The following is a 23,974-nucleotide window of genomic DNA, read 5'->3' on the forward strand; positions in this document are numbered from 1 at the left end:
TTATACAGCAAATAAACAAATTTAAGAAAATGAATTATCAATAAAGAGTCAAGTTTTTGAAAAACATATCGATTTTTTTTTCTACTTGGAGGATCCTCTTCTTTTACTTCGGGGACGTGAGTCTCAGCATGGCTGATATATAATTCGAAGGGATCTCTCGGAACCACAAAAGCGAAACCGAATATGATAGCTTTCGTTATCGGTGCCACTCTTAATATTCAATAGCGTCATTTTTCAACAATTTCCATCGTTAGCGCTATTTTTGTCTCTCCTCCAGCAGCGGCTGAGGCGTGCCTGTACATTAAGTCCCGGCAAAAAGTTCATTCCGATATCTTGCACGACGGATATGGTTCCTCTATTTGTGGCACCACGAGAGAAAGAGAGACATGAAGAAAAAAAAAACGCTATAAAAATACGGTTCTCCTTACTGTTCCAAGCATATTGCCCGGTTGGCTCGGTTTCCGCATAACTTATCTGGTCTCCGCCCACGATTTCGTCCGTGTGGTTCCGGATGCCGCGCTCGCTTGAACGTTTCTATCCAGTAGCGGAAATGAAATATCTCTGGCCGTCTTCTACGTATGGGGATCCCCGTTAGTATTTGATGGATCAGCGTTACTTAACGATGCATCGTTAAGATGTCATGAATTAAGTATTAATTTTGACCGAGGCGATATTGCTTCATTAGTCGATGCTCTGCGAATTTTTTTTCTGAAAATTGATTGAATTTTTGATTCGCATGAGATTCAAGATGCTCGGTTGTGGAAATTTGATGACATCACAAACTAGTGGATCGCAACCACCGATAGTGAAGGTATAAAAAAATAAGACTGTTGATTTTTTCGCTTAGTTCAAACTTAGTTCAGTCATTTTTTCTACATTGAAATTTTTATTTTGATTAAGAGAGAACATTTTTGGAGCGTTGCCAGAAATATTGTTTTTTTTTTAATTGGAATTTTCCCTTTTGAAGTTTGTTATTATGATTTTTGGATCTATGCTAGGAGATAGGTTGCGAGCAATAAAATCTTAGCCTTTTAGAAACCTCCATGTAGCTATATACAAGAACTTAATTTAGATAGCGACTTAAAATATCTGTTTGAAGTGTCAAACTATACATCACTATTTCACCACGTTAAACATGCAAGACCACAAAATCAACTTTTTCCGAGGTGATAAAAAGCTTGAGTGTCGATTTTGACTAACTTGGGGGCGTTCAATTGAAATATACCGAAAATCAGATGAGTTTAGAAATTTCAACGACGGTTTCGAGTTCCCAACATTCATACAACCAAGAAACTTTAAAAAACAACAAAAGACTTGAAAATGTCAATAATATTTGCATTAAAAAAAATTTGAGAGTAATCAATTGGAACAGTATATGCTGAATTCAGGATATTTCCTCCAGTAAGAAAAATGGCTATCAGTATGACTGATTGGACCAATTTAAGCAACTAAAGATCTATTTTTCCAATTCCAATAGTGCAAAACATTCGAACTTGCTTCATTTTGTGCTGCAAGTCTTCATTCAAAAACTGTCGTAAAAGCCATAACATTGTTTTACTGTTAAGAAAAAAAATCATATTCAAAACATAATTTTTCATTCGCTGGGAACTCCTAAAATATATTCTTTACCCAATAAATAAGAGAACGTGATGTATTATTCATTGTGGGTATACATTCCATTCAAGATTTTTCAGATTCCTTCGGGCATACACGGGTTTTCAAAGTAATGTGAACAAATAAAGCAAACTACGGTTTTGCTGGTTGCCATAATATTTTAAAAACAAGTCCGTATTTTGCATGATTCATACATAAGAAATAAAAAACAGAAAACTCAAGTTGAGATTATTGTTTTACCAAGCTTAGCCTTGATTTGGAAGTTTGGAAAACGATTTTAACGTTGCTGACGTGTTTGGATAGATGAATTTTGTAGTAGGTATTATCACAGAGAACAGACGTACAAGCTAGCCTACAAAACTTGTGTAAAATTTCCAACGACCGTTTTTAACCAATTTTCGTTTTTTGGCTGGGCCACCAGATGTCTCCAAACACACCACAGAGAACTGTCAAAACCAAACTGAGAAACAAAAACAAAATTTTGGTCAGTTTTGAACAGGTCGTATGAACTGTTTGGCATGTTTCAGGAAAATCACTGTTGAAATTTCGTGACACTTTCGTCACATTGCATGATGAAAACATATCTTTAAAGCTAATCGCTATTTCCTTCAAGCTAGAAGTACTAAATTTTGAACAATGTTGCATCCCATTGATAGCGATACTCGAAAGTAACCCGCTTTGAGGGGGCCGCTCGGGGGCCCCATAGGTCGGAGGGCTCGGGGCAATAGCCTTCACTAGCTTACAGAATTTATGATTTAAGTAAGCTGAAGATCACTTTTATTGTGAAATCGAAGGGTCCTAGTCTCAAGCGTGAATGGGATTTTAAGGTATTTTGTTCGAGGGATGCGAAAAATTGTCATTAATAATTTTTTTTCAAATCCTTAATGGACACAAATATTTACCCGAAGACTGCAACACGATTGGACTTAAAAGAATAAAGCTATTGTAGTTAAAAGATTGTATTTTGGCTGCAAATTGTCGTCTAAAACGCAAAGCGTAAAACATACTCACAAAGAAATTAGACGACAATTGGCGGCCAAAATACAATCTTTTAACTGCAATAACTTCATTGTTTTAAGTACAAACGTGTTGCAGTCTTCCGGTAAAATATTTGTCCTTTTGAAAAAAAAAATTAATAAAAAGCAAGCAGTTAATGAAGAAAACAGTTATTAATGAAAACCAATATTTAAGATACTCTCGTGCAACATTCCTTCAAATCCCATTCACGCTTGAGACTCAAGCAATCCTTCCCCGTCGTCAAATCTTACTGAAATTTGGCACGTGACCTTCTAGTAAGTTAATGATCAATTTTAACTTGGAGCGAGTGAGATTAATCATGTTGAATTCTTCCTACATTAAGATGAGTACACTACAATTCTTTAAATTCATCAAAAATGCAAATATTACTGTTTTACTAAAAAAAAAAAATAATTTTCAACCGATTTTGATAAATAATCACTTAAAATCTTTGTTCTGAATTGAAATTTATGGGAAATAGAAAATAATTTTTTTTTAAAATCACCACTATCAATAAAACCAAATTTTCACGATTTTTTTTTAAATTTCGTAAACTAGTGTTCCCCATTGCACCCCCTCCCCCCTCAATACGGCCTTGGTGATGCCTGAAATATTTATCACTTGTTCTAGTGAGATTTGTAGAAAATTTAATTGTATTTTTGAAACAAGAACATCCAAGAAAAATCTTCATGATTAATTGGATAAACTATGGTTGCCAGATTGCCCGGTTTTATCCGGGTTTGCCGGATATTTAATACACAATTTGGGAAAAGTCCGGTTGGGCCCAGGTGCCTGGATTTCATAAAAAACAGCCCGAATTTTGCCCAGGTTCATTCACTTTATTTGCCAAATCAAACAAACAATGTGCGGTAAATTTTGATTATTCATGCGTCCAAAACGAAATTTGTCGAACGATTTTTATAAAAATAATCTTGAAAGATCTTTTGGAAGCCTAAAATTCAATTTAAAATACTGTAGAGCTTTGATGAAAAAAATTCTGGGTTTTAACCAAATTTGCCCGGATTTTTGGTCAGCAATTTTAAAATCAAATGCCCGGATTTTTCCAGGGTTTTAGATTAAATAGCCCGGATTTGTTAGGTCGTATAGTTGCTGAAAAAATCTGGCAACCTTAGCACGGTGTGTTTCGTAGAAGGACTTAAAGAAAAAAAATACAGTAACGCTAATTTTTGCATGGGTAGAAAGTAGAGCCTCTTCCGGTTCATTTTCACCGAAAATTAAAATATTTTGTCGGTGACCCCCCATACAAAATATTTTTTTGAAAATTTTCTATTTGAAATTTTTAAAAAATAAATATATTTTTAGTGTTTTATAATTTCAGAGGAGCTAATTTTCTTAGTTTTTACTTTTAATACCTTTGAATTAAACTCAACAATGTCATTAAAAACTTTGAAAAATTTTCAAATTTTTTAAAACTAGTTACAGAGCTGTTTAACATAAAAAAATGCTTAAAAAGTATCTTCGTATCCTAAAAAAAAAATTAAAAATTGGCTGGCAAATCCTGTCAGTAGTCTGAGAGGGTCAAATTATCTTAAATTATTAGAATTATCTAAAATAATATGAATCCATTTGAATCCTTATTTTTTTAGATTTTTTGATTGTGGCAACACTGGAGGAAATTTTATTGAAAAAAAGTTCAATGTATAAGAAAATTAGTAAACACTAGGTATCGCTATAACTTTTTTTTTGATAACTCTTATCGTAATGCGCTCAGGAGTAGAAACGTTTGCCTTAATTTAAGCTTTGAAAAAAATATTACGATAATGAATTTTGGAAAGTTAACGATACGTTAAAAGACATCTTTGATGAGAAATTCGTTTTTATACTTCTTCTGAGTTAAATGTCTCAAAATTCCAATCGCACTTCAGACTCAATGCAAATCGCAACAGCAGTTCAATCTAGCTTAAATTTTGCTTGTTTCTGTCTTTTGATACAATTATCATTATAAGCCTGGAGCTTGCTTAAACTTTTTTATTTTTATAATTTTCTAGCCCAAGTTTTGTAACCCTGCTGCACTCTGTGATTCTTCCATTTTATTTTTACTGTAAAGATTAAATAATCTTAGCTTCCACGATTTCCAAACCACTATATTATTTAAATCATCTCTTAAATTCATTGTTTTAAATAAAATTTTACAGTTTTTTTGAAATAAATTTATTTTATGGATGAATCTAGTCTAAAACTGTGATAAATTTGGAATTTTTCTAAAAAAAATGCATTTCAATGTTTTTGTCGATCTTACATGTACAAAAATTATCAGTATTGTTGGCAAAAGCGAATTGCAGATTATCGATAGCAAACTAGCCTGCAGCGCGTCGAATTCATCATATTTTGTTCATCCCTTACTTATTTTAATTATTCTACTGTACACTGAAGGTCTCTTTATTAAATAGAATCATAATGAAGCATTTATGTTACAGTAAAACAATCATAACTTCTACAATTGTATACCAATTATGGCAAAAAGTATAGAAATCATTGATTTGAATAAACCATAGAAATTCATAAAAACAAAAAAAAATAAAACGCATAAATCAGGTCCAAAACCGTCGATAAAATAGAAACTTTTCTAGAAAAAAAATCGTTTTTCATCGTTTTGTTGATCATGAATATGAAAATATCAGCAGTACTTCAATTTTTAAGCAAAAGTGAAGTTCAAATGACTAATAGAAAATTTATTCACCATCAATATGAGAAAAAGAAATTTAAAATAGATGTTATGTAGCGGAAGATAAGCAGATTTCAGTGAGAGTACTTTAACTTTTAACAAAATTTTATTGAAAACTGGTCTTCTTAGATATGTTTAAATCTAATATTTATCTTTAAATTTATTTTAAAAATGCCGTAAACGAGTGACATCATCCAAAATTAAATTTTTGGTTTTAAAAGTGCGTACCCATATGCATCAGAGCCTGCAAATATTGTGGAAATATAGCAAAGAACAATTTAAAAAAAAAATAAAATATTTTTAGTATTTTGTTGTAAACAAATCAAATGGTGTTAGACTGTTCTTATTCATGTATCATAACATTTTTTTTTAACCAGAATTAGTTCTCCAAGATACACACATATAAATATAAATTCTTGTTACATTTGGATAACACCAATAATAACAAGGATATTCCAAAAAATAAAATTTAAAATAAAATGTTCATATAAAAATAAGTTTTTCAGGAAGTCCAAATCACTTATCTTTCCAGGCGTTGAAATTTTTTATTGTTTCAGAATGACAAAATATTTCAGTAAAAATAAAAAAAAAATAAGTTTTCCACGAAAAAAGTTACTATTCCATTGCATTGGAATGAATTTACAGGTAATAATTTCTAAATATAGACTACAAATCTTCAAAAAAATAAAACGTATGAGGACTCACCGACCAAATATTTTAATTTTGCCTGAAAATGATTCAGAAAAGGCTAAATTTTTCATTTCTGAAAAAATTAGAGTTACTGTATTTTTTCTTTTAAACATCTTCTATAAAAGCACCGTGTTAGGATAAAGTATTATGAATTGAATAAAAATCACTCTCGCGTGCGCTTTCATTACGTAGTATTAAAGAAAATGAAATCAAACAGTTTTATTTAAAATCAATACATAAACTAGTCTCAATCAACTTCTATCCATTTAGTTTATTTTTATCTGGACAACACTTTCTTGATGTGAAATAAAAATTTAGAGGTTGATTTTCTTACTTTTGCAGCCGTCTTCGCTGAATTTTTATGATTTTTCATACGACGTAATGAAAGCGAAAGCGAGTACCAAATGATTATTTAACTTAAAACTTATCAATTAAAGTTTAGTTTATACGACACTATCTCCAAAACTAGAGGTTATTATTGTAATTACTAATAAAATCCCGCCAGCGATCGATCAACCACTCATTTAGTAATTTTTTGTATGTTCAGTAGGGTGAGTCGTTTTGCAACTTTTTTCGAATTTCAAAAACCCTGTAGTCTTGAATAATCCCATTTGGATTGAAACGAACGAAAGATTTTAAAAATGAAATTTAGGTACCCGGGTTTTGCTTTTAAATTTTGTATTGAAAAAAGCCAAAAATGTTCGGAGAATGTTATATTTTTTGTTTTTCTTGAGTATTTTGAAATGAAATGAATTCAAAATGTGATCTGAACAAGTAAAAAGACACACCCACCCAATTTTAGTTTATTTGTCGCTAAATCATGGCATCTGGTAACTCTTAAATTCTTACTGTTTTTCACTTATGATAGAAAATCTAATGAAGATCATTTCATCAGAACATTTCAATGCTCTTAAGTTCTGGTTAAAACAATATTTCTTAAAATTTAACGGAAAATCTGTCAGTGTTGCTAGTTTCTTTTCATGAAAAAAAAAAAAGAATTGGGACGTTATAACTATTTTCTTGATATGCCTACTGATTGCCGTCTTCGGCAAAGTTGTAGCCAGGCAATTTTCCAGTTAGCTCCATATACTGGAATTTCATTTGCATTTCGTTGGAACAAAATATTAAAGAAAAACCTAAAAAGTTACATTCTCCGAACAAATGTTCGCGGTTTTCCATACGCAATTTCAAATCAAAACCTGGAAACCCAAATCTCATTTAAAAAATCTGCAAAAATCTGGCGTTCGTTAAAACCAAAAAGGAAACTTTTTAGGCTTCAAGGATTTTAAATTCGACACACCCTAATGTACAGTCAAATCTTGGTAAATAAAAAACCTCTACAAGCAAGAGAATTCGCCCGGATCCATATTTTTTTCAACCAAGAACCTCTATACGTGAGAATCACAAACTTCTTTAAGCCAGAGTCATGTTGATGAAAAGTCTAAGCCAGCCTAACGGAATTTGAATGAGCTTTTTTATGTGACGAAGTGTGCCGATTACATATTTCGAATGAAACATCTTTAGTTGTCATTTTTTTTTTGTAAAATGAAAAGTATGAATGCAAACTATGGACGAAAACTTTTGCAGTAGCTTACGTGTTAAAACACAAATTTGATATCAGAATTTAAATTATCTAGTTCAAATTATAAAAGAGTGGCTCCATAGACTGATTTGTTTTTTTTTTGTTTTTGTTTCGATTATAGTCGTTTTAACATCTTTATGTCATTCGCGACTTATATCAACGATGTAGTTGGCGGACAAGTCATTGAAAAACTTATCCGGTACAACTGTGATCGATGTTTACTGTTGGGCTCGAACTCACGGACATCGGCTCAGGAAGCAATCGACTTGCCAACTGAGCTATATCACAAGCCCCAACTGATTTGTTTTTCTAGTAAATGAAAAAAAAAATAAATAAAACATATTCATTTTTTTTCATTTACTAGAAATAAAAATCGGTCTCTGGAGCCACTCTTTTTTTAATTTGAACTAGATAATATATATATACTGATATTTTATTTTGTGTTTTAACACGTAAGCGACTCAAAGGTTCTGGTCCGTAGCATTCATACTTTTCCCCTGAATTTCTTCCTTTGTATTAAAAACAATTAAACATTCAACATTTATATACTTAAATTTGATAAACTGGTGATTCGTACAGGGATCTCAAAAGAAAGCAACAGATTTTCTTACAGCTGAAGGTAATGTATTGTTTAAAAATGGATTTCCTTCACCTCCTACTACATTTGAGACATATTTCTAGGTATGCTTTCTAATAATAGTCATACATAGTTGATAATCATGATTTTATAGCCAACTATCAGTGTTCCTACAATCAATCCACAGTACAGTCGAATGCATCACTTTTCGTGACTGAAAGTGATTTCCAGTCGATTTCCGGCTGAATGCAAATCGGTCGTTCTCGTGTGGGTATGTGCAATGCTGGCAATTTGCCAATCGCCAATCCTAAGCAGCACAAGCTTATCGAAATAGAAACCAGCCACTTTCATCTCCGGACTAGGACCAGGATATGTGAACCGAGTCAACCGGAAACCCACACGGATAGCTTCCGCAATCTTCAAAAGACGAGCTCGAGAGTAGTTGTAATCATGATCCTTCACGAATTCATGCGCAGCACCCATTCACACGATAAGGGCAGACAGGCCGTTTCACTACTTCGAATAGGATCACGTTTCGTGCTCGTTCAGGTCACGCATATTTTTCTGCTAGCACGTAAACGGAGATTGCATGCTCGTAATTAAATTTTTCCTGTGGTCTTGAGCGGCGAGTTGCATTCTCTTTTTGTAGTTACCATATTTTCCAGGCATCCTACAAATCTTCAAGATTTTTTTAAACCTCATTTGTTTGTTTAAATTTTGGCTTTAAATGTATTTTTATTGACATTTTTCGGCAAAAATGAAAATAAAAACCTTTATAACAAGCTTAATTACCTTTTTACCATTGCCGCTAGGCTTGAAATAAACCACAACAAATCTGCCTCTTGTAACGAGTTGTTTGCCACAAATGGAAACAAAATCAAACTAAATACTCAAACAAATTTCACGGAATTGCTGAAACCGCACGACAATCAAACGGACATTTGCATAATATCGTCGTGTGACTTCTAGAAAAAAAAACCACCAGTTGACCATTTGGACTCCCTCTGAGTGAAAGTTCACTTACACATCAATTATTCATCAGCCATAATGTGGCAGGACCGAGGGGCTTCAAACGGTTCATTTATAAGCCTCCTGGAAGGAAACGGACGACCGAAACGGCTACATTCGCAAGATAAATCAAAACAGTGTAAAATTTTGTTTGGTAGCTCATTCAATTTGATAGCTTCTTGTACATTTTTTTTAAATGTTTAAACTATTTGGAATAACGTTTTTGCAATTTGTTTTATCTTCAAACCATTTTAAAGATACTAAACAAGCAAAAAAAGAAAAAAAGCCAAAGTCATACCTGCTAACCATTTTCCATCCTACGGATGATGGATATGTGTCAAATATTGCGTAACAAAGAAAACACTTTTACAGCCCATAAATGATTGTCATGCGTTTTCCAATAGCACTTTTTTACGACCCCAATGTCGCGCCCTGTTCACGTACTAATATGAATCCAATTTTTATTACCGGATATCAAAAGGAGAGAACGAAAAAAAAACATCATTTTTCATTATGAAATGTTTTTGTTTTTCGACTTGTGGTGTTGTAGGAATTTTTTCTTTCTAATTCTATTAAGCGGCTTTTAAAACGTTGGCTTTAAAAATTTGTCGAAATGGGTTCTATGTTTTAAAACGGTTTTGAGAGGAATGTCTTTCAAATTTCATTTTGATTGAATACTTTCCTAGAACCTGTTTCCCACAAACTCAAAAAGCTTGTTTCTCTCTTCTCATCTTTTAAAGATTACTTTATTACGCAAACAAAATCAACGGACAGCAAAGAGAAAATAACGTGGGAAAGGTTTTGGGAAAATGGGAAATCCCTTTCGAAGGTAGGACCAAAGATAAACTCTATCAATTTCTCGTTAAGTGAATTCACCTCAAACCAATCTAGGCCATTCGTCTAGGTAGGGGGAAAATTCATATAACGCCGCTCGTGTTTTCCTGAAACTGTAACATTTCAAGCCTAAAAAAAAACAAATTTGTTTTTAATGAGATGATTTGCCAATTGGAATGATTTTTTCCTTAAAATGCACCTGAGTTGTGAAAATTTCAAAATTTAGTTATTCTTCATTTCGATTTCAGTTTTAAGACACTTTTATTAAGATGTCATCGAGCGAAGTATCATGAATAAGAAAACATTTTCTTATACATTACTAGAAAGGAATAGAAACTATAATTTTATGTTGAGAAATCATACAATTCGCTTAAATGTGCTTTTTTTAGATATTTTTAATCACGGCTCATGCGATCGATATTACGCGCCACTTATAAAATGTTGAAGATAGCATTATATTCAGAAACGGTCAAATTTCATTAAAAGTGGCCAAATAGTGTACAAACATGTCAGGAATAATTCAACCCAAATAAATCAACTTTGATTTTTATTTTCTTAATTTCGTTTAGTCTATATTAGAGTGTAAGTTTTAGCGTTCCCGGGAATCTGGAAATCTGGCGATCCTTTTCCCTGGAATTCTAGAGATCCCGGAAAAATGAAGGTTTTAACACTCTACTGCATACGGAACCTTATTTATATGGTATTTTAAAAATTTTACTTAGTAGTATTGCAAAACATTTCAAATTTTTTTGGTGCCTTAAAAATTGATTATTAAACCCAAGACCCAAAAATAACCGACAAACTTGACTGATTCTTGCTGCAAGTTTTTTTTTTAAGTTGAGAAAGATTTTTTACAGTCGAAAGACGTTGGTTAGCTAGACTTCAGGTTATTCATAAATCTCATAAATTTTCAGATGTCAATCTTTTTGTTTCAAAATATGTTATTTCTTTGCCGATGAAACTTTTTTTTTCAATTTCACAACCAAGTGTTATCCAGTTTTTAGAAGAAAAAATGTTAAGTCTAAGCCATATGTCAAGGTCACTTCATTCCTCCTATCCCTATCATTTTCCTTGCTCAATCTGATCCATTTCTCCTATTAAGATCGTGTAAATTTTTAGTAATTTACAAGTTTCTAATGACTTCGAGAATTCTTGGGATTTTTTAGCATTTCCTGGATTTTTTTTTCGGGAATTCTTGGTCAGAAAATCCGATTAGGCATAGTTCCAGACGCTATACCAGCTTACGAACGGAAATATAGTGCCTTTTTAACCCCAAATTCCTCTATGCTTTGTAAACAATCCAGTAAAACACTGATTACTAGGAAATTTTGAACAACAATAGAGATTGTGTGTGATTTTTTCCTAGGAATCAAATGAAGGCTGTTATGTTATGGTCGTTTTACCCTAAAAACCCACATTTTTCAAATATTTAAGCCATAACTCCATTTTACGAAACGTGCGGAGGCCCAAACAACCTTCATTCGATTTCTCGGAAATAATCACACAAGATAAGTCTCATTTTGTTTTATATTTTTAAGTCCGAACATGCATTTTTATTATAATTATTCCTTTATTTCATTCTTGAAACGTAAGATTACAATCTTTTTAATTGTTACAATGTGGTAGGTTGTTTTCTTGTATTTCCTTAACATCTAATAACTAATCGTTCCTAATTCGTTACGTTTTAAATGTCGTTCTACTCCACGAATTCCTCTAGCAAACGCCTTTTGAGCACTAATTTGTTTTGTATTGTTTTTAAATTGAGAGGAAGATTATTCCAACTAACAATACCTCTAACGAAAAAGGATCTACCGTAGTAAGTCGAACTATGCGGAGGGATAACAATATTACCAGTTCGAGAATTCCTTAATGGGATTAGTAAAGTTTTCAAATAAAGCGGTTTTCCTGTTTTTAAAATCCTATGCATTATCACACATGATCGATATTTCTGAAAGTTATCGAAAGAACAACCGATGAGTAATTTTTGCAAATGTGACACTCGAGAGAAACGCGACAAATTAAAACGTATTTTACGCAGGAATTAAGAGCAATGCGCATTCTGTTTACGGATCTTTCTAAAGCATATCTCTGAAATATTTTAAAACTGTAGGGGAATTGAGGATAAAGCAGACATAACTGCATGTTCCCATGCGTGCGATGGCTCAAATAGCCTTCATTCAATTCTTTGGAAAACAATTACATCAGACAGTACCCGTTTGTTTCAAACCAGCCTTTTTCTGAATAAATAGAAAAATGTTATTAAATTGAGGGTAAAACAGTAATTACACCAGTTTGCTATGCGTACGATAGCCAAAAGTCTGCGTTCGATTCCTCGAAGAACACACAAGACAAGTCTCATTTGGCTCTAAATTTTCCAGTCCGAACAAGCTTTTTCTGAATTAATTGAAAAATGTTGAGAATTTGAGGGTTAAATAGCTATAACCCAAGTTTGCGATGCGTGTGGTGGCAAACAGCCTTCGTTAGATTCCTTGGAAAAAAATCAAACAAGATAGGTTTATTTTTGTTCAAAATTTTCTATTCCAAATCAGTGTTTTTCTAGATTCTGGCTTTTGGATCTGAAAATATGCCCAATCGATTCACTTGACATTTTCACTAAAGTAAAGTAAATTTTAATAGAATTGGTACATGTAGGAGGAAAGATATTGAATTTCTTCGCGATTTATACACTTTTTTCCCTATTGTGCAATGGTAGGAACATCCCAAAGCCTCGCATTCTTTTCAATTTTCGAATAAAAAAGTGAAATTTTACTGCGTATTTTTACTACCTGGTCACCCTATTTCCCCAATTACCTCCGGAACCACATAAACAGTATGCAAAGGGTTGTAGTTTATTCTTATGGGCAAAAAGCGGGTTAAACTAAATAAAAATTATTAACTATGAAATAAACATAGATTTAAATGAAACGAATAATAAAATTATCTTAAAACCAAACCATCTTTTGGGTTATAATTTTGGATTATAATTTTCTCAAAACATTTGGTTATTGATAATAGCCTCATAGGAATCGCACTTTTTACAAAAATGGATCCTGATCTATACTTTTCTTAACTTACACAAATTTAATTTATAGTTACAAAAGGTAAAGATGTATGAGCTGTCGATTGTTGCTTATAATGTAGATCGAGCTAGTGAAGTAGACTTGTTTTCTGATTTAGTTGTTTTCATTCCCTTAATACCCACTATATGATTTTTCAGAGAACGATGCCTCGCTCGACGAGCTATTTAATACCTAAAACTGTACTACATTCTGCTCTTTGCAACGATAAATTGAACATTGCCCATGTCAACGTTCAAAGCATTTGCGCACGAAGTAGGAACAAATTCAATGAGCATAAATATATTATCATTAACAGTAAAATGGATATTTTGTTCTTGTCAGAAAAATGGTTAAACGATACGGTTCCAGATGCAATTATTTCCATTGATGGTTTTGAAATGATCGAAGAAGAAATAATGCAAGTAAGATTTTAGATTTAGGATTTTATCAAAATCCGAAAATGGAAATGGTAAAACGGAATTTGTATTACTTGAATTGGTTTGTAATTCTAATAAGTTATGCTTTGGAGTATATAACAACCCCCCCGGACAAGATTGCTCTGAGCTACTCCAAAATCATCATCAGCATTTACGATGCTTGATGAGAATTCATTCTTGATAGGAGATTATAATTGCAATCTTTTAAAACAATCTACTAGGATTGATATCTTCGAAGAAACATTATCAAGCTTAAATTTAACATGCATTGACAATGAGTCCTCCTTTTTCCATAACAATGGTAGTTCTTTATTGGATCTACTACTGACGGATTCATCTGAGAGTATTTTTAGGTTCAATCAGATTTCTTTACCTGGTCTGTCCAACCACGACCTTATTTTTTCTTCACTGAATTTCTCGAAACAAAATGATCCTGGGGGCTATTGGTTTCGTGACTTCTTAAATTTCGATAGTGAAACTCATTTTCCACTGAAGTTCAGAAAACATCGTAAAAAATACAAGGTTCAATAGTGATATTAAAAAACCACTTTTTACAGGGATCTAGCTTATAAATCATGGAAACGATCTAAATCAAGTGATGATAGAACCAAAAATTATCCATTACAAGATTCGGAACTCTAGCGAAAATTGACGGACAAAATATATTATATTATTTATTATATTATATTATATTATTTTTGATAGAACGCTATTCAAACGATTGCGCAATAAGGTTAACCGTTAACACAACAAAAACAAAATTGAATATAAGTTTACCTGCTAAAAAGTTTTGGAATAATTTGAAGTGCTTTTGTCTAATCAATTACGAAAAGTCCTCATGTACCACTGAATTTTCTGCTACGAATGTAATTCACTACTTTTACTCAAATGCTTCCAATTCATCTTTTCAATACCTTAATCAGAACTTCTAAATTTTCATTTCAGTGGAAAAAAGTTAAGGTAATTCCAATCCTTAAAAAAGCCAATAACCATAGTATATCAAACTTAAGACCAATAAGAGCAAGTTCACTGGTGTTGGGAAAAAGTGGTAGAAATTTTTACACTTACGGCATATTTTGAAAATTTTGCCATGTAAAAACATTTTCAAGATCTGTGGCCTTCAAGTTTTTTTACAACACGAGTTGTATTGTCGCATACTGTCATGCAAAAATAGCAATATTTCTATCACATACGGCTGAAATAGAAACAGTGTTGTAAAAAAATACAACGCCCAAAGATCTTGAAAACATTTTTGCATGGTAAAATTTTCAAAATGTCAAAATTTCTACCACTTTTTCCCAACACCAGTGAACTTGCTCTAAGCTTACTAAGTTCGGTTTCAAAAGTATTTGGAAAAATAATAAAGTGCCAAATTTAGGATTTCGTTTATCAACATAACCTTCTTAGTAATAATCAATCCGGCTTTAGAGCTCTCCATAGTACCGAAACTACCTCATGAAAGTCCATAATGACATCGCCATAATCCTCATAAAAAATGACGTGCCATTCTTCTGCTCATAAACTTTGCAAAAGCCTTTGATAGGGTGTCCCACAAAAAGCTAGTTCTAAAATTAATATCTCACTTTTCTTTTTCTGGACCTGCTGCTGAAATGATAAAATCATACCTCCTAGGACGTTCTCAAGCAGTTTTTACAGACGGTTGTTTTCAGAACTAACGCCTATTAAATCAGGAGTACTCAAGGCTCAATTTTAGGCCCTATTCTATTTTCCATATCTTTAAACGACTTACCATCAGTCTTAAAATACGACGAAATGCGACGATGTACAAATTTATTTCTTCTCTGATAATTTGATGCAAATGAATGATGTTAGCGACCAAATTAATAACGATTTAAAAAAAAAAAGCTGGATGGGCTAGGTTTAATCTATTACCTATCAGCCCGGCAAAAACTAAAGCATTATTGTTCAACAGATCGAATAGGTGTGCAGAAATTCTTGCTCTGTACCTGGCAAATACTGCAATTATTTTTACAAATTATGCTGAAAACCTTGGGCTTGTTTTTGACCAAGAATTGTCGTGGAGCAGACAAGTTAATAGACAATGTGGTATAATCAATGGCTCATTAAAGAAGTTGAACTTAACCACAAGGCATCTCGACGTTGACACTAAATTAAAACTTTTCAAATGTTTTATATATCCACTATTCATTCACGGAGATTTTGTTTATTCAATCTGCTCGGTTAGGACCATCGATAGGCTTCGAGTAGCGCTGAATTCATGCGTTCGTTACGTTTACAATCTGTCAAGATTTTCAAGTGTTTCTCACCTCCAAAAAACGCTGATCGGTTGTCCATTTGAAAATTTGTATAGATATAGATCTTGTGCTGTAATCTATAGAATACTTTATAGAGGATGTCCGCAATATATTTAAAGATTATTTGTTCCCGTAAGGAACTCCAAAACCTCCAATTTTTTAACCCAACTCACAGTTCAGTTAATAACAACAACTCGTTTCTCGTTAGAGGCATCACAAACTGGAATAATTTTCTTACCCAACTTAAATCCATAAAATTTCTGATTTAGATTAGATAATGAAAGCTTCACTCACAAGGTTTGCATAAATTAGGTAACTGTAGAGGATAGATGAAATGAATGAGTAAAATTGATTATAAAATAATGCACAATTGAGTTCTCAGATTTATCGTGATACTCTGAGTGAGCAGAAAATCCGATGTGTGTAAACAGGAGAAAAACGGCAGTTGTTCAGCGGCTATTGAAAAGAAAGGATGGTTCAATTTCTTGTGCGAAACAATCAACAGAGGATTAATCGGCGGATTCGACAATCGGATAACAATCGGATATTGAATAATTAGTAATAGATATGAAACTGCATAAGAAACTCAGCAAAGTAAGTTGAAATTCAAATCAAAGCAAACCCAAATTGTAACACATTTAAAAGATTATGTTTTACGTTACAAGAATTAACAAATAATAATAATAATAATAATGAATAATAATAAACCAATTCACAGACGTATAGATGGTTTCCATTGCTGCTGAAACTAACTTATCCCTGCTTCTTTCCTTTTCAATTTTTTTTTCTTTATTTAGGCAGGAACGAGGGGTTGCTAGTTGAACGAAAATAGTTTCTTACTAAAATTCCTTCCATTTATCCCCGTTGACTACTAGGACGTGGCCTGCGCCGTTATTGATCATTTTCAAAAAGAGAGAGATCAGAGAATCGCATGTCATCGATAAATCTATCCGCAACGCACTATCAAATGACCCAGCAAGCAAAGAAAAATTATTAAGTTTTTCAAAAGAATCGTGTATTTACGAGGAATTGTAATCGGGAATTGTACGAATTTTAAATCTTCTAGAGGCGTACCAGCCTGCGGCTGAAAACCTCTCAAATGAAGGAAAAAAAAGCGAGCATCAGTTATGTGCAGAGCGTAAAAACTTCACCGTCATCAGTCGTAAAACTGTGACTGTGAAAAAATTAAAGCAGTCGCATTCATAACAGACGCCTTCAAATGAGTAACCAAGCAAACAAACTTGCCTCAACCTTCAGTCAAATGAGGCGTCGGAAAAATCATAGTCGCCTTCAGTCCATCGTCGTCTTTTTGACTGTGAAAAGGGGTTTAGATTGAATAAAATCTAAGAAGACGTCGAAAAATACACGTTCATCATTGGCCATGCCATGCCATTAATGAAACTGAAACCCGTTACCGGGTTTCGGTTCAGATAGACATACAATGGAATGGAAACGTTTTCAACTAAGTTTCCGTTTTTGGAGATCAGTCCAGGGTAGTCAAGGCTCGGGATAAAATCGAACGAAACATCAACCACCATCAACTATCTCGACCGAGGAGAACTCTGTAGGGACTAAAAAGGACAAATCGACCTTGCGGCTTCTTTTATTTGTGCTTTTTATTCAGCCTTTCAAAATGTTCAGTAGTATTATTTAAATATGAATTTCATTTGTCCTCGACACTGGTAATTAGTCCAACAAGCAATCTATATACTTGAAATTTTTCGAATCATACACAAATGCTTTCAACCGACGCCGTCATCTTACTTGACGACCGTCGTTTGAAAAATAACATGCCTCACGCGAATAGAAATCCATGACGATAGTCAAGCTTTTCCAGTCCCTTGAAGCATGACTAGTCGTCAAATGAGATCTGAAACGTGATGGTGAAGGAAAATCAGCAACCACGTCAACTATGATGTTTGAAAAATGTATGCTCTGGTTATGTGCATTTATGAAGTATTGCTAGTCCCAAGCACCATTTCATTGGACTTTGCACAAAATTTAAGGGCTCGATCAATCACGGAGAAGCAAACATTGGCGATGTGAAACTTGTACCATTAAGCCAAGCCAGCGATCGTGGGATTCGAAATGCACCGTTTAATTATATCATCGATGTATTAAAGCAAATTAGAAAAAAATAATAACTGACAATTTAAAATACTGAAGCATTTCGGTTTCGGCGATTCAGAGTAGATATGAGTAGAGCTAAGCTAAGCTTAACTACCTTTAATTTTTTTAGCTTTTGTTGCACTTGAGTCAGGATCTTTTCTTTAATTTTTAAAATATTTTGAAGCAGTCTAAATTATTTTGATTATGTTACAACTGTTTGAAACTGAGAAAAAATTTCAAATTAAATTTACTTGTGAAACTATACAAACGAAAGAATGATTTCATCAACTGAAAGTATCGGATAAAAAAATGCAAGAAAAAATCCAGATTATATAATTATTTGTAGTTTCAATTCTACGTTTCTCGCAGTTGCTGAAACTCAATCAAAATATCTTGATTTCTATTAACCGTGTTACGTTATCCAAGTAAAAAAAGGCAACATCTTTGCCAAGCGCCACTTCACTCAGCCGTATTATATCATCACATGTAGCAGATGGATCACGTACTGACCCCTCCTTTTTGTTGGATGTTGTAGGTAACTACTTGAAAGAATGATGGGAGGGTTCAGGCAGCAGTACGAAAAGATTGATGAATGATAACTTACATTGATTATCTGTCGTCGTTTTTCAGCTTTCATTCCATCATATTGAGAGACAGTCACTGGTATAAGTTATGCTACGGTCAGAGCCATATCATTTAGATCCATTTTGGTGATACATATACTTGAGTCGTTGTTCTTCTTGTTGCTATTGCTGTTGTTATTGTTGCACCTCGCTCTCGTTTCTCGAAGAATAGAAGATTTCTTCCCCCATATTTCTGCAATCCAAAGGAAAACGACACTCCGCTTACAAACACGTGGAAATTCACGCAATGTTGGTACGTATCCTGTCTGAGAGCAGCAGCAGCAAAAGGAAAAACAACCTCAGATGGATGTTGTAGGTACGGTACACACAATAATGATGGACCGAAAGGAGATTCCGTTTTCTTGTTTTTCTCGTTTTTTTTTTCAGAATAGAAGAAGATCTTGACACACTACCACAGACGCACGACAACGACGGCAAAACACTTGATTGAAGCACCCCGACGACGCAGCAGCCTAGCTAGATAGAGATTACAGCCCTCTACATTGGTGTGTGCGGTTTCCTTTTATAAGTGTTAGGGTGTGTCAAATGGGGACTTTTCTAAGATTAAAAAATGTTTGGGGTTTGGAAAGTTTACGTTTTGCTCAGAATGAACAAAACTAATTTTCCCGCATAAAGTTCGAATTTTCATTTGAAAATAGAAAATCGCATAAACTTTGTAAAATGAAATGATATTTTAGCCATACAATGTAAAAAATTCTTCAATTATGTATAATGAGCTGATATTGAAAGTCTCAGGTTCATTTGCGGAAGACTACAAAGCCAGAAGAGTAGAGAAGGTTTCGTTAACAATTTTTTTTCATAGAATAAACCAGTAACACTTTGTAAGGCCACTTATAAATTGATATAATTAGCACAGGCAACTTATTAATTTAAATCGCTGACCCGATGTGCTGTGCAACACTTTTTAAAATTATTTAAATTTTTATCAGTACGTCAAATTCAAATTTTTAAATAGTTCTTTTAAATGGAAGCTGCAACTTCCACTTCTAACTGTAATACTGAGAAGAAATATTCTATTATTCAAACCTTATTTAATTTTTATTTTTAATCATTGTTTAAATTTTCAAATCAGTGCTTTGCCTTTATTTGCTTCAAAAGCAGTTTTGCAAAAATGTATTTTTAACTTGTATGGAATTCCCTTCCTCTTTCCCTTCAAATATAGACCACGTTTCGAAGAAACATAGAAACATTTTTAGTAACTGAATATTTTGCATCACATGCATCAATTGACTTTGATTGCTTCACAAGTTTTCAAGTTTTGAGAATATTATATAAAATCCTCCCCTTCTCTCATCTTCCTCTGAAAGAAGGGATGGATGCCTTGTATGAATGAGTATAAGAGAAATTGCATGAGAACCTTTTTTTTCCTTTCTATTTCCCTTCTGTTAGTGGAGGGGTCTCAAATCTTCATAGAAATATTTATCTTACCCCAATACCTTCCCATGAAAAACTTACTTTGTGTTGCTTGATAAGATAAAGGTATCTTTATCAAGAAAGATTGGAGCATCTTTCCTCCTTTCTCATCTTCCCACTATAAGGAATAAGGGGTCTCAAAAAGTCGAAGAAACATTCCTCGTATCTAACAACCTTCCCATGCTAAGTTTCTTTCAAAAAGGTAATCCAAATCATCAAAGAAATATTTCTTGTACTCAAATACTCTTCCATACCAAATTTGGTTCCAATTGCTTGATCAGCTCTCAAGATATGTAAAAGTTTGTATGAGAGCCCTCACCTTTTTCTATCTCTCCCATTGGAGAATGTTGAGGCGGGGGACAAATAATCATGCAATCATTTCTTGTTTTCAAATATTTACCAACTTATTCCAAATTTGGTTCATTTGCTCGATTAGTTCTCAAGTCATGCATATATCTATGAGAATCCACCCTTTTCCCATCTCTCTCTAGAAGGAGGGAGGGTTCTCAGATCTACAAAGAAATATTTCTCGTGCCAAAATATCCTCCTACTAGAGTGTCCATTTCCCGGCCATTTCCCCATTCCCGGGAATCGGGAAATCTGGTTGCCTGTTTCCCGGGAATTCCCGGGATCCCGGGAAACATTCAAAAATATGTAAAATATATGCACTTTGATTCAAATATACATAGCTTATCGAACATTTCTTGCGTACAAGCCCATAATTTGTTCAAAAATAATGTTTTTAGAGTTATTTTTAATTTAATTAATAAAAATGTTTTCATCAATGATAAATTAAAACAATCAAACAAACTATAAAATAACCTGAATGAGTCAAATGAAGAAAATTAAGTCATGCAATTAGGGGTTAAAAAAAACTTTTTAATTGTTTGATTATTCCAACCTTTTTTCGTTTTTCAGAACACTTTACATATTTGCTCTCATATGGAAAAAAAACGATGTATTCTTCACTTTTAAGTTTTGAAAATTTCTGGCTTCCAAAGTCAGAGGGAAACAAGTGCATAAATTGTTACTTTCGAGAAAACACACTCTGTCTAATCTTGAAATCTGGAGGCATTAAAAAGAGTCGGATTTTTCATATATTTTTCGAAGTGTTGTGGGTTTACGTTTAATGAAAACGGTGTGGAAATACATATAATCTTTTTAAACTTATCTATTTGAATAGAAAAATTGCACCAAATAGCTGCAAAATGTATGTCTACTGTCACAGGAATCGGCATATTCTCAATGAATTTTGTACAACTACATTTTCAGAAATAATAATAAGAATGGTTCCGGAGGCTATCAGACTTTTCCAGAGAAATAATTTTATACATGTCGGGAATTCCCGGGAATGAAATTATGATTCCCGGGAATTGGGAATTCCCGAATTTTTCAAATTCCCGGGAATTCCCGCCCGGAAAATCCCGGGACAGACACTCCACCTCTTACGTCGAGTGCAAAATTTATATAAGGGAGAAATTCAGCAATTGAATTGTTTGGAATGCGGACCCCTTTAACAATAATGGTTTTTTTAAAACAACAAATCATCTGGGAGGGATCTTTGTTACAATAATACAATAATATTATCTCAATAAACAAAAAAAATAGCCATGCTTAAAAGTGGAAGGAAATTCCAATACAGTAGTTTTTACGCTAAGTAAAAAAAATAAACAAACTTCATAAAAACACTAGGAAATTTGTTTGGGTTGAATACATGTATTAACATTTACATATATAATATGAGAGCTCTCATTAATGAAAATGGTAAGAGTCTTACAACATGTCATTTAATTTCAGATAAAGTTGTTTGCCGAATCAATAAATCATCTCATGAAGACAAAACGCTTAAATTTATCAAAATTTATAAAAAATATTTCAAAAATTGTTCAAATTTACCATAATTCCATTTATTTTGTTTAGGAGCCCCCTTTTACAAAAACAATTTGATAATACTTTAAACAAGTTCATGTCATCAAAAACTTTATTTTGTGCCAAATTTGATCATATTCGTTAGAAATTCGTTTGAAAATCGTTCGAGTTCCGAAACATTTACAATAAATTTATACGGGAACCCCCCCTCCCCTCCCTAGCCAACAAAAGGAATTGATTAATACAATAACTCATCTAAATATAGCAAAGACTGTAAACCAACATAATAATTCATTTAATTGTGCTAAAATATGTTCGTGTAGAAAATTTTATGAAAGTCACTTGTAAATTAATCAAATTGTGTTATATATTATGTTATTTTTATATGGGAGTCGGAGGGCTCTGTAATTATTAGAGAAACCATCTTCAGCACCAAAAACCCTCATATGCCAAATTTCACGTTGATTGGTGGTTTAGTAGTTTCTGAGTCTATAAGGAACAGACAGACAGACAGACAGAAAAATGAACATTCATTTTTATATACATATATAGTCTTTACATTTAAATTGGGAGCGTCTATCAATACAATTTGTCATCTAATTTTGTAAATTCAATTATTATTCTTATTTGTTAATTCAGTAAATCATGTCACTATGTCAAAACGCTTCCATTCATGAATTTTAAGCTTAAAACCTTCAAGGAATGTCAATTTTTTGTTAATTTTTTATGGGAGCTCCCTCTCCCTTTTTTTGGATTCGGAGGGGTTTAAAAGTATTATAGAAACCATTTCCGGTCTTGAAAACGGCTACACATCAAGTTTTACGCTTATCGGTTCATTACTTTTCGAAAATTGTTCAAATTGTGTCAAAAATTTTGTCGATTTTGTATGGAAGCCCCCTCTTTTTTGGATTCGGAGCAGTTTGAAAGTATTATAGAAAACATTTCCGGTCTTGAAAACGGCTACACTCCAAATGGTACGTTGATCGGATCAGTAGTTTCCAAAAATTGTTAGAATTGCATCATATTTTAGGTAAAATTTTTATGGGAGACCCCTCTCCCTTGAGTCGGTGGGATTTGAAAGTAATTTGAAAGATCGGTCCAGTAGCTTCCGAGTCTATAGGGAACAGACAGATAGACAAACATTAATTTTTATATATAAAGATTTTTAATTCATTACGTTGCGTAAGCAAAGAGAGTTTCTTCCTACAGGACTTTCAAAGTGTTCTTTGCCGAAGAGCCCTGTAAAAATGCCTTTCAAGGCAGCTACAAAGAAAACTTTCAAGATGATTTTTTTAAAAGATATTCTCATTTCATTATTGTTAAACAGAACAAAAATTCCCAAATTTTATTTAAACTATCAAAAAGAAAGATAAAAATCTCTTTCAAATATATAAAAGTCACTGTAAGTACCTGTTCTAAACTCTTATACAACTTATATGAAGAATCTTTTGGATTACTTATAAAGAGTTTTCCAGCTTTTTAAAATATCAAGTGACTTGTTTATAAAAATACCTATTTATTCAGATTAAAACAATCGGGCAAATATAAAGGTCAATTAATGGAATTTTTAAATAAGCTAGTTTATACAATGAGAGTTTTGTAAGGAAACAATCAACATTGCGCCCTTTTTTCCCGCTCAATTATCGTTTGAAATCTTAAGAAAAGGAAAAAATAAATTATTCCATTTTAAAGTTTCTACGGAATAACAAAGTATTGTTGGTTTAGCCATTTAGTTTAACTCTAGGAGTTCACATCATTTTTGAAGTTAGTTAACTGAATAAAATTTGAAACATAAAATCGGCTGCTTATTCCGAAAATAAAATCTAAAAAAAAATCAATATAACAGTTTTTATATTATATCTAAATATTGGTCGTAGGGAACTGAGGGGGGGATTTCAACACCCCCCTTCCGCCCGCATGAGGATCAAAGAAAAGCAAGCGAGGTATTCTACTCTAAATTTTAAATTCTTTATCAAAATTCGATGATTGAGTAGGGTTATTCAAGAGTAACATTCTATACTCAAAATTTATGCCAAAACCTTGAAAACCCATCTCAAGTTCAGAGTTTTGCTACCGTTTTTTTTTCAATTTTCTCACTTGTTTATAGAAATTCAGCTATGAATATTTAATATTGAATGACATTAAACTCATTTCAAAGG

General features: G+C 32.9%; 1 protein-coding gene across 1 annotated transcript in view; it reads right to left on the reverse strand.

Moving 5' to 3' along the window:
* LOC129754620 (Kv channel-interacting protein 1) overlaps positions 1-23,974 on the reverse strand; it is a 127,060-nt gene that overhangs the window by 97,666 nt on the left and 5,420 nt on the right. Inside the window, exon 2 of the mRNA XM_055750783.1 lies at positions 18,494-18,989. The gene's annotated coding sequence lies outside the window, so the exon portion shown is untranslated. The remainder of the gene's footprint in view (positions 1-18,493; positions 18,990-23,974) is intronic.

Source organism: Uranotaenia lowii, chromosome 3, assembly GCF_029784155.1.
Source record: "Uranotaenia lowii strain MFRU-FL chromosome 3, ASM2978415v1, whole genome shotgun sequence".
NCBI lineage: Eukaryota > Metazoa > Arthropoda > Insecta > Diptera > Culicidae > Uranotaenia > Uranotaenia lowii.